Source organism: Bactrocera neohumeralis, unplaced genomic scaffold (genome assembly GCF_024586455.1).
Source record: "Bactrocera neohumeralis isolate Rockhampton unplaced genomic scaffold, APGP_CSIRO_Bneo_wtdbg2-racon-allhic-juicebox.fasta_v2 cluster09, whole genome shotgun sequence".
Taxonomy (NCBI): domain Eukaryota; kingdom Metazoa; phylum Arthropoda; class Insecta; order Diptera; family Tephritidae; genus Bactrocera; species Bactrocera neohumeralis.
Genome location: NW_026089622.1, coordinates 24,871,311 through 24,883,791, shown reverse-complemented (window position 1 = coordinate 24,883,791; position 12,481 = coordinate 24,871,311). Strand labels below are relative to the sequence as shown.

The following is a 12,481-nucleotide window of genomic DNA, read 5'->3' as shown; positions in this document are numbered from 1 at the left end:
TTAAGGTTAATTTTTGTACACGAAAAAATTTGAAAAATTAAAAACAGAACAAAGTTTTTTTACTAATATCATTGGGCGTAACCGCCAAAACATAAATTAGTAGCTATCCAGCATGACAGCAAAAAAGACGTAAGCGACATTAATACCCGTTATCTTGGAAATATATGAAAAAAATAAATATAATGTATAGTTAGGAAATAGCAGTGCATACATACTCAATTCCACTGCACTACTTCTTCCTGAACCAAATATTTAAAAAAAAAATCTTCCCCTGCATAATTTGTTTTTTGGCGCTTACGTCTTTTTGGCTGTTAGGGCTCGTTATACTTCTTATACGAGTTCGAAAAAGGTTGCGATAGATTCAAGTTGCGCAACCTTGCTCAATATGAATCTACGCAACCTTGTCTGCGAAGATGTTCGAGCTGCAAGCGAGGCGGTGGCAATCGGCGATCGTTTGTTCGTTTCTTTCGGCACAGCTCGGCTTTTCTACCAACAACACAATGTTGCCATGCTTATGCTGTTGTTGCTTTTGTAGAACAAGTTTCAATTTTTGGTTGGTGACATATTCAATTAAAAATAAATTCTGTTGGAATTCGAACCTATGTGCTCGTCGTAACTTTTCAAGCGCTTACCACCAACACCACCATTGACACTTGTATTGCGTTGTCCTAATTATGGTTTGGTTATGCATGAAAGAAATATACAATGGATCGCCGATTGTTGGTGACATATTCATATGTGTACGCATATGTGTGTTTGTATGCTTGTGCATTATTTGTTTGGCAATGTATGCAAATATATGTACATATAAGTATATATGAATGTATGAACATGCAAGTCAATGCGCGCACATGTAATAAGTATATAGATAAGTGATGAAAATACATATGATTTCAATTTCTGAACGCGTACATGCGTATACATACACTCATATGAGCATGTGCAGATACACAAGATAGGATAGAAGATGTATGCCTTTTAACATCGTATACTATACAAATAAATATTTTTCTAATAGAAATTAAATTTATCACAGCAATATACATAATATACATATGTATACATAATATTGCTGTGATAAATTTAATTTCTATTAGTAAGAAAAATATTTATTTGTATAGTACACGATGTTAAAAGCAAAAAATTAAAAATTTATTCTGTCGAGATTCGAACCTGAGACCTGTGGTATCATCTTGACTTTCCAAGCGCTTAGCACCAACACCACCATTGACACTTAGGTTGCGCTGACTTAAGTATGGTTTGGTTATGCATGTACATAACAGGGCATCTCGACAGGATAAAATCTATGTCTTGCGAACTGTCAAATCTATTGCTATTGCCATTGCCAAATCTGTATGTGGGCATTTGTTATCATAAGATAATCATTTGCGCAAAGGCGTAGGATAGGTAGGTTCGAGCTGATGTAGCGCATGCTTTGAGCTCTTGAAAAATCTATTTTATCATTTGCGAAGGTAGCATTTGGGTAGGTAGTTGATGTAGCGCATGTTTTGAGCCCATGAACTGTTTAAATCTTTTATGTGGAAAATAAAAAAGGATAAAGATCATTTTGTTTACAAATGTATTTCTGGGAAAAATGAAATAATAACAAAGGATAAAGATCCTTTTTTTTACAAATGTATATTTCTGGGAAAAATAATATAATAAGAAAAAAATCCTTTTTTACAAAAGTATTTCTGGGAAAAATAAGAATTCACATTTTTGGACTAATATGACATAATTGTGGCATACATTTTATATACCAATTAAAATAATAAATTTAAAATGAGCAATCATATTTTGATTTTCGCTATTATAAGTTTATGAAATTTAAGATTTCGCTTATTCCCAAACCAATTTGCATAATTTTTCTGTAAATTAACAATACTAAAATAAATAATAATTTTTTGAAAAAGTATTATTTTGAAAATGTACTTTATTTTTATAATATAACACAACCGTCTTAATACTCGCTCTTCTAATTTTCATATTACCGAAATGAAAATGTCGTAGGCATATGTGCAAATGGGATATGTTGCATCTTCGAAATTTTCATAGAAATGAAAACTGCGCTGTCAAACTGCTGAAGTGACAGCTTATAGCTTACGATATATGGCATACGATATATTGTAAGATATAAGCAATGTGGAGTCTCCACAGGCAAAAGGCACGGCAATACAGTTCGCAAGACATAGATTTTATCCTGTTGAGATGCCCCGTAAGAAACATACGATGGTTCTAATAATTTTGTTTAAGTATAGAAATATGCTTTTGTAGATCATTTGCTTTCGCAAATATACAGACAAATGTGCAAACGACATAATATATGTATGTATGATTGTTTCGCATTTTGCTTCTACGCCGGTCAAATTTCTATACAAAAATCGCCTGAAATGTGTGAGAAAATAAAAATGGACAACTAGGGCAAATAATTTTTAAAAAATTTATTGACAATTAAATATAAATGAAAATACATGTAAATTTACTTAAATTTATTGAAATTTCGTTTCGCATTTTTCGGCACTTTCAAATTAATTAATGTAAGTAAAATTCACGACTTAACCCACACACGTCTTATTCGCGCAAAATTTCCAACTTTATGAAAATTGGCGCAATTATTGACACTTCAATTTTATGTAAAGTTTAAAACATGTTTACATATGAATATATAATATATTTGATTTTGGCGCAATTATTGACACTTGTCTTAATATACAAAATTGAGCCAAAACGAAACAATGAAATAAATACATAATTACTTTTCCATGTCAATATGGAAATGACGACGGCAAAACGCAAAGGCATATATTGCACATATGTACATACATACATACAAGCGATTTCTTGGTTGAAAGCAAACATTGAAGCATGAGAAATTGAAATGCCGACGGCAAAACGAAATTGCTTACATTCGTACATTGCGTATGAATCATGAAAATATCATCATAATGTTTAGGTAAATCTTTTATATATTTAAAATGAGTTATATAAAATAAGATCACATATTCAATTAAAAATAAATTCTGTTGGGAGTCGAACCTACGCACCTCCTACGTGCTCGTCGTAACTTTTGAAGCGCTTACCATCTAGACCAACATTGACACTTCAATTGCGTTGTCCTAATTATGGTTTGGCTATGCATGAAAGAAATATACAATGGATCGCCGATTGTTACCTCTTTCCTTGCTGCTGCTGCGCATATGTATGTTTGTGTGCTTGTTCATTATTGAAGTTATACTGCTTTTTCTTTCCTTTGTCTTTCATTTCTGCGAATTCTCAACTATTTTATGTGATCTTTTGTTGAAATACCCTGCGTTGGCCGTTGAAAAATTAAGGCTATACTTTACAGGATTATTTCTGTAGTTAGTCTTCATTTACATTTTTTGGAAATCGACCTGCGATGACGAGGTATATGGTTTTATCTGACAGCGTGAGGTTTAAGAAGTTCATTTCTAATTTTTTCTTGTGGCATATTAGAAATGATGTTTCTTCGAAAATCGTCGCTTACAACGGATAAAACGACTTCTGAGTGGTGATTTTAATGAATAAATTCCTTTTGGTTGAAATGCTCTGCGTTGGCCGTTGAAAAGTTAAGACTATACTTCTCAGGATCATTCATTCCTTTCATTTCTTAAAAGAAATTAATGACCTTTAGAAATATGCATATTTGCATTATTTCGTTGTCATTTCCATATTCGTAGCAATGGAATTTCTATGGCATAAGTAAAGTAATGGCCGCCGATTGTCACCCCTAGCCGCTGTAGCAGCTTCGCCTACAAACATGTGTAAATATGTATGTATGTATATATATGATCGTGAAAACATATCGACGTAGATTTTTGCGAGAAGCACCAGAAACTTGTACAATTTATGATTTTTAGCTTCTGCCATCGTCGCGAAAAGACGACTTGTTGGCAAAGGCATGCTCGGGGAGATAATAAATTATAATAAATTTATAAAATGTGAATTTAAGTTTTCTAGTTTTCTTTCATACAAAATGATATGCATTTCTTGGAATATCACTAAGAAGTATAACTTCATCCGCGCGTAGGGACTCCACGCACCTTTTTTTTAAAAGACAGCATGTTTGTATACAAATGAGTTATCTGGGAGCATCCAAATAAACTTTAGTATGCATATATAGTACATATGTTTATTTTGCTTGCATTCGCACGTCAACCACTCTGACAAGTACATTCTTTCCTAGAACAGCACCTTTAATACGACCAACTAGCTATCGTTGTGTGTCTACACTGTCCTCATGGACGAAAACCATTGCGCCTTTAACGACAATCCCATGGTCAGTATTCCACTTTATTTTCTCTTGAAGTTCATTTATGTAGTCGTGTAACCAACGCTTCCAATTGTTTCTTAGCGGTCATTTGATTCCATTTGAATGACGTTGTTCCACTGGCTCCGGAAGAGCCTTTAACACTACCAGCTAAGAAGAGACCAGGAGTCAAAGCTTCGTGGCCGCTGGGGTCAGAACAAATAAATCCGAGAATTAGAACTGCTTCTACATATTTCTGCCAATGCTGTAGTGAGTTTTACATACGTTAATTTGGTATTCATGTCCTTTGGCATACGAGTATTTAACTGCAGTATTTCAAATGCCATCAAAATGAGGGCCCTAGGAGAGATAAAATGAAAAGTAATAATAACTTTGATATCCGTCTTGAAAAGAAACGATTTAAAATCAGTAAGTTTTCTGCAAAATAAGTTGCGTTATCCCGGAAGATATATAATGGAAGACCTCTTCTTCCAATTATGGGCGTGTTGGTGTTAAGCGCTGTATAGGAAGATTACCCATTATACATATGTTGAAGAAATTTGGATTTGTAACGAAAGCAATGAATACATGAACGGACGATCTACTGAGGTTACTGGAATCGATGATTCAAAAAATTAATGTCATTTAGCGATATCCGCGTAGTAGTGCATTCGGTTTCAACATCCAGTGTTGAGTGATATACAAGGTTCCTCCAATTTTGAGGTGGACAGTACTTGTATATGCCTAGGCTCTCTCATATTCATTTATTAAGGTTAAGCACTGTTTCCTAAGTTTAGGTAAATGTTAAATTGTCGCTATGCTGTATGATATGATTCACCCAAGCAGGAAGAATCATTCTTGAGTGAGATGTTCATCGAAATACGGTGTCATTACTTATCATATCCATCCAAATAGCATTTTTTTAAATCGTAAAATTTTAACCAAATTTTCTTTGCGCTACAAAAAGTAAACTAAGGAAGCTCTCCATTCATAAAAGTAAGAAAATCTTCTCTGGTTTATTGAATTGATCATCAGGGAATTCAATGTGTGGTGGAACATGTCACGCAGATGTATATATCGAAAGTAATTCCAAACATGTCGCTTAAGAATTAATATTTGTAGAAGTTTTGTTGGGGCACGGCAAGGTTAGTTATTTTTTTCGTGCAGAATTTCAACAACACAATAGTTTTTCAACATTTCCTGATAGTTTCGTGCTCCGAAAAATTTTTTTTAGTCATTATGCCGCGGTACTATCCCAAACAAGAGAAAATTGTTGATTTTGACAACATTTTGGAGGCGATCAAGTCGGTGAAAATACATCACAACAGCGTTCGACAACCTGCGACGGCACACAAAATTCCGAGGAACAACCCTTGCGTTATATTGCAGCATTTGATCGTGCGAGCATCGACGTTACTACTGCCAATGCCGATGTAATGAAGAATTTGCTGGCTGAAAGCACGACGATGGGCACAAAAACAGTGAGTTCTGCTGGTTTCTTTCTTTTTCTTTCATCGAATAATAAATAATTTTTTTTTATTTCAGATCTTCAACATCGAACAAGAGAAGGCGCTGATAAGCTACATTCTCCAGGCCAGCGACATCAACTATGGAATTAGTTTGATGGAGCTTCGTAAGCTCGCGTATGAATTTGCTCGGAAAGTTGGCGCGTCGTATCCGGATCCATGGAACGACAATCAACAGGCGAGTAAGGATTGGCAGTTGGCGTTCATGAATCGCCACAAAAATTTGTCACTGCGAACACCAGAGCAAGTAAGCCAGAGCCGTGCGAAGCGATTCAACAAAGAGAATGTCGATGCATTCTTTGCCAACCTTTCATCCGTTCTCGGTAAGACGCCGTTTGAACATCACCGAATATGGAACATGGATGAAACCGGGTACCCGACCGTGCCAACCAGACCTGTCAAAACCATCGCGCGAGTTACGTCAGAGACTCCACCCATTGTATCAGTACAATCCACTGCAAGCTATTTTAAATATAAAATTTGATATTCCGTTCAATTAGCTTCTTTAATGTATAAAATGATTATTAAGCAATATATCGCAAAACGACCACAGTAGTTGTTATTTTTTATTTACATTTGCTTTGTCGCAACTTTGTCGAAATTGATATCGCATTCTATTGCTTATTGTTTTTTGCCACAACAATGTTACAAATCAACATATGTTGTAACATTGTTGCTGCCATTATTTTATTGATTACAAACAAATTAAAAGTGGTTGAACTCCGAAATTATTTTGATGTTTACGTTAAAATTTATGAATGAGTGAGCTAAGCAAAATCTTTGTATAAAAGCCATGTATTTCAATTTTATATTATTATTCAATAAAGTAATAATCAAGCAACCACAACTCAAGTTTCTTTGCGCAAAGGACAAAAGCAGGTCGGCTCATCAACATCTGCCGAAAAAGGCACCAATGTGTCTTTGGCTTTGGCCGTCAGCGCTAGTGGCCAGTCTATACCGCCATTCTTCCTCTTTCCCCGAGTCAACATGAAAGAGATTTTTATGACTCATGCGAGTCATGGCGCTGTTGGTGTTGCGAACGGTTCTGGTTACATGAACCCTGACGTATTCCCTCAATTCATGCGTCCTTTCATCAAGCACGCCGGTGCTAATGCCGATTCGCCAACCATGTTGCTGCTGGACAACCACGGTTCGCATTTATCGATCGAGGCGATAGATTTGGCGTTGGATCATGGCATCACGTTGCTGTCTTTTCCGCCGAAATGCACGCACAAAATGCAGCCGCTAGATGTTGCGGTATTTGCACCATTTAAAGGCATGATGACCGTGAAGCATGATGCATGGAAAAAATCCAACATTGGTGTCACTTTCGATCTGCATCATGTGCCGCTCCTTGTCGATCAGTGCCTCGATGTTATGTTAACGCCGAAAACCATCAAATCCGGCTTCCGAACAACTGGCATCTACCCGTTCAACCCGCAAATTTTCCCTGAAGTTGACTTTGTCGCTTCGGAACTGAGCGGCGAAAATTTGTTCGGTGACGAAGAGAAAGACGCCGACAATCAACGTCGAGTTCTTGCCTCTGGTGATGCCATTGTGACTGCTGCGAATGAGGAGGTGTCAACGTCGGAGGCATCGACAAGTGCCCCAGCTTCAACAAGTGGTGCTGCATCATCGTCGTTGTCTCTTGTTTCGGCTCCACAGCTCCGTGATGCATTGAAATCGGTTGGCCCGTTGAAATGGGCACACCTGCGCCGAAATCAAAACGTGGCCGCAAGACAATGGAGTCAACGATTTTGACATCGCCTGAGGTTGTCGCAGATCTGCGTGACAAGGCCGAAAAAAGCGGCAAAAATTGACGAAGGCAGCCGATGAACCAGCAGCCAAGAAGCAAAAAGGCCGTGGCAAATCGAAGACGCCACGGAAGAGAAGCCCGTCTCCGACCGAAACCGACATCGAAGAGGACTTCGATTTTTGCACGATTTGCAAGAAAAAGATGCCGAAACACGAGAATCGTCAAAACACGGCCCATTGCATCGTTTGTGATCGAGGAGTTCACTTGAAATGTGCCGGACCGAACCCGAACACTTACACCTGCATCCACTGCGAGTCAGAATAATTTTTTTCGCCAATTCCTATTTTTCTTATTATCTATGAATCTCTCTTTCATTTCCATTGATAAATAAACGTTTTTCATTGGTAACAATCATGTTTTAATCGACATTCCCCACCTTTTTTCAAAATCGCAAAATCAGGTTTTTTGCGCCAATGGATATAACTTTTAAATTTTTGTAGAATTTTATCAAACCAATGTTATCAAAAGGAAGGTTACGATTCGCACTACAAATCCATGCTTTGGAATTTTCACAAAAAATAACTTTTGTGTGACTTTTTAACCGAAATTCCCCACCTTCCCCTACTGTGTTGTTTTGACGATGGAAGATTTTGCAAATCCTGCATGTCAGCAAATGCCAATTCGCTCATCTTCTAGAAATATTTTCTGATGATATTAACTTTAATAATTCAAGTTTACAAATAGCAATATATTTGCAACTCGCAATCGTATGCTCCGATTAGGTTCATCGGGTGAAAATGCTTCTGTCCGTAAAATCGCTAGAACTTTTGGCGTGGGAGATGGAGGTAGATTGACCAATATCACTAAAAGATTTTTTCAGCAATGTTGAATAAACTAACCCAATTCATTTATTTGCCTGGAGCGGCAGAATGCCGGGAACTTGTTTTCCAAACATTCTGCGAATTACCATATTGCATTGGTTACATTGACGGTAGTGAGATTGAACTATCCGAAAAGCTGAATAAAAATCATAAAGTGTATTTTTCTCGGCAACGAATATACTCTATCAAATTGGAAGTAGTGTGTGAACACAAGTTACGGATATTACATGCAGAAGTAAAATATTCCGGAAGCTACCACGATTCTAAAGTGTTGAGAAATCTCATATTGGAAGAAACACAACAGGCTTATTTAGTGGAGAAGAGTGGATTGAAGGTGACTCTGCCTATAAGTTGACAAAACATTTGATAACACCCTACTGAAGCAATTCTTCTTTAGCAGACTCTCAAAGGCAAGCTAAATTAAACAAAGTACATAGCCATATCGTGTTAGAGCATAAAATTGTTTCGGGATCCTTAAAGAAAAGTTGTGTAATTTGAAACAAATCCGGGTAAAAATAAAAGAAAGAGAGTCAAACATCTTTTAATAAACAGATACTTGTCTGCTGTGTGCTACATAACATACTCTTGAAAGGGCGCGATTCTTCACACTTTAAAAGGCAAAGTGTCGAAGCCCACGAATGCCAATATGATGGATGTGCTAAGGTTGCGCCTACAACCGAACTAAAAAAAAACAATTTAATTTTTAATAAAAACTCATATTTTTGTTTTAATATAAAACAAGTAATTGAAAATTATTTATTTGTTTATTTTAAGTGTTTATTGGTTATTATATTATATTATATTATTATTTTTATATTTAGTTTATATCTCAAACTTTCGGATTTTTGTTTTGCTCCAACTCCATTCTCTTAAGTTGGAAATCGTATTCAATTTTTTTTCTCAATTTCGTTTTTGTTTATTTCTACTTCTTTCATCCAATTAAATTTACCGATTTCAAGTTGAAGCTGTTTCTCTCTGAAGCTCATTCGTTCAAATTCTAATGGCGTGATGCTGTTTGGGCTTCACTTTTTCCGCAAACGGGCTGTCAGCAGATGAGCCAGATGCCAATTCTTCTTGCGCTTCGGGGTCTTCCAAATCACCCACATTTAGCACAGACTCGAGTTCCACTACGGATGAATTACAAACTGTCAAATAATCAGTGTTACCATACTAAAATATTTTACAAACTAACAAAAAAGAATATAAAGAAACATTATACCCTAAATAAAGGAAACATAAACCGAAGGCCGACCACGCAAAAAGGAGTTCTACGCAAAAAAAATTTGATACACCCCGTTGTTGGACCGACCAGGGTTATTTTTTTTATAGGTTGTTGATTCTCGTATTTGGGGTATAATCTGTTTACTTAATTTCTTTTAGTTATTTTACAAATGATGTCGATAAGGTAACACTGATTATTTGATAGTTTGTAGCAAGAATGATAGAATATAAGATTACGACACTAGTTTACCGTTAGTTTTTTTCGGTTTAGCTCGTGACAATTCTTACAAAAACAAATACATTGTGCAACAATTTCGTGACGTAACAGTTTTGCGTTGAGAAGAACAAGCATAGAAATGCATACAAATTGTAAACAGAAAAGTAAACACTTTTGGAAATTCCCAAAATAATATTAATTCATTCGTCTTTGCAGGAAAAATTTCAGTGGAATGTTTAGAATATTGTTGCGTGAAAAGATATAAGTAGTTTTAGGCACATCCACAATAAATAGAGTAGCATGTGTGGAAATTGTTCAAATGAAGAAAACCAGTGAAAGTGTACTGTTGTATTTAGTTAAATTTCTAAGCATAAATATATTAATTTTTTAAAATGAAATGTGCAGTGGCTTGTTGTAATAATTATTATGCAATTCAAATATCATAAACACAATTGATTCACTTTATTTGGAATTAGTTGACGATAGGTTAAAAATATGTTACAAATATATCTTCAGTATAATTTCACAATTCTTTTATCATAATTTCATACATCTGATACATCTGAACTTTTAATATATGTATATATTTATATACAACACAAGAAATGTCTTCTCCATTTGAATCACAATAAACAATTTTATTATCAATAGACCCATCCTCCCTGGTCATGTGTAGAAGTTCACGCAAGTGAGGAAAGTTCTCTGATCGCCATTCACTTGGGAATGGCCAGAAACGATTCTTTTACATTTGACTCAAGCAGCTCACGACTTCCGGTCTTTGACCAAGTATCCTCTGGGTAGCCTAAGAACATCCGTTCGAAGGTGAGCTAAAGTGAGAAGGCGAAACACCCCTGCATAGGGTTGTGCGCTGGGTTTGGGACCCGCCACGTAAAAAGCTCACCCCAATGAAAAACCAACAGCAGCCTCGGATGAGAGACCCCCCTTTTGATGACGACCATGGCACTACAGTGGCCATATAAAGGAGCGCAAGTTTGGTGTGGGATTCGTGGTGGGAGAGAGACTCCGTCGCCGAGTACTATCATTCACTCCGGTGAATGAACGTCTAGCCACAATCCGCATCAAAGCTGATCTGCGCCCACGCTCCGACGGATGAGAAGGACGATGTGACCAAAGATGCCTTTTATGAGTGCTTGAAACGCACTTATGAGAGATGCCCCCGCCACGATGTCAAAATCGTGCTTGGCGACTTCAACGCCAGGGTGGGCAAAGAAGGTATCTTTGGCACTACGGTCGGTAAATTCAGCATCCACGAGGAAACATCCCCAAATGGGTTGAGGCTGATCGACTTCGCCGGGGCCCGAAATATGGTTATCTGTAGTACTAGATTCCAGCACAAAAAAATTCATCAAGCTACCTGGCTGTCTCCGGATCGAAAAACTACCAACCAGATCGATCATGTTGTGATAGACGGAAGACACGTCTCCAGTGTTTTAGATGTGCGTGCGCTCCGAGGTCCTAACATCGACTCGGACCACTATCTTGTTGCAGCCAAGATTCGCACCCGCCTCTGTGCAGCAAAAACGTTCGACGTCGAAAAGCTGCAATCGCAACAGACTGCCGAACGATTTTCTACTCGGCTTGCACTCCTGCTCTCTGAGAGCACTCATCAACAACTCGGTATAAGGGAACTGTGGGACGGCATTTCAAACTCCTTACGTACAGCTGCATCCGAAACCCTTGGTTTTCGGAAAGTGCAAAAGAACCACTGGTACGACGAGGATTGCCGCGCCGCAGCGGAGAGAAAACAGGCTGCCTACCTCGCAACGTTACGATCGACCACAACACGTGCGGGATGGGATAGATACCGAGAATTGAAGAAGGAAGCGAGACGCATCTGCAGACAGAAAAAGAAAGAGGCCGAAATGCGTGAGTATGAAGAGCTTGATAAGCTGGCCGACAGGGGTAATGCTCGAAAATTCTACGAAAAAATGCGGCGGCTTACAGAAGGTTTCAAGACCGGAGCATACTCTTGTAGAACCCCCAAAGGTGAACTAGTCACTGATGCCCAGAGTATACTTAAATTATAGAGGGAACACTTCTCCAGCCTGCTGAATGGCAGTGAACGCACTACGCCAGGAGAAGGCGAACCCGATTCCCCAATAGATGACGATGGAGCAGACATTCCATTACCCGACCATGAAGAAGTTCGAATAGCAATTACCCGCCTGAAAAACAACGAATCGGCGGGGGCCGATGGATTACCGGCCGAGCTATTCAAACACGGCGGCGAAGAACTGATAAGGAGCATGCATCAACTTCTTTGTAAAATATGGTCGGACGAAAGCATGCCCAACGATTGGAATTTAAGTGTGCTCTGCCCAATCCATAAAAAAGCAGACCCCACAATCTGCGCCAACTACCGTGGGATTAGCCTCCTCAACATCGCATATAAGGTTCTATCGAGCGTATTGTGTGAAAGATTAAAGCCCACCGTCAACAAACTGATTGGACCTTATCAGTGTGGCTTCAGACCTGGAAAATCAACAACCGACCAGATATTCACCATGCGCCAAATCTTGGAAAAGACCCGTGAAAGGAGAATCGACACACACCACCTCTTCGTCGATTTCAAAGCTGCTTTCGACAGCACGA

The 12,481-nt window shown here is 37.9% G+C and overlaps 1 protein-coding gene and 1 pseudogene across 10 annotated transcripts in view; both read left to right on the top strand.

The window, feature by feature from the left end:
- Positions 1-12,481, top strand: part of LOC126764053 (uncharacterized) — a 917,515-nt gene that overhangs the window by 274,158 nt on the left and 630,876 nt on the right. The gene's annotated exons all lie outside the window — the stretch shown is intronic.
- Positions 3,330-3,531, top strand: LOC126764809 (small nucleolar RNA U3; annotated as a pseudogene).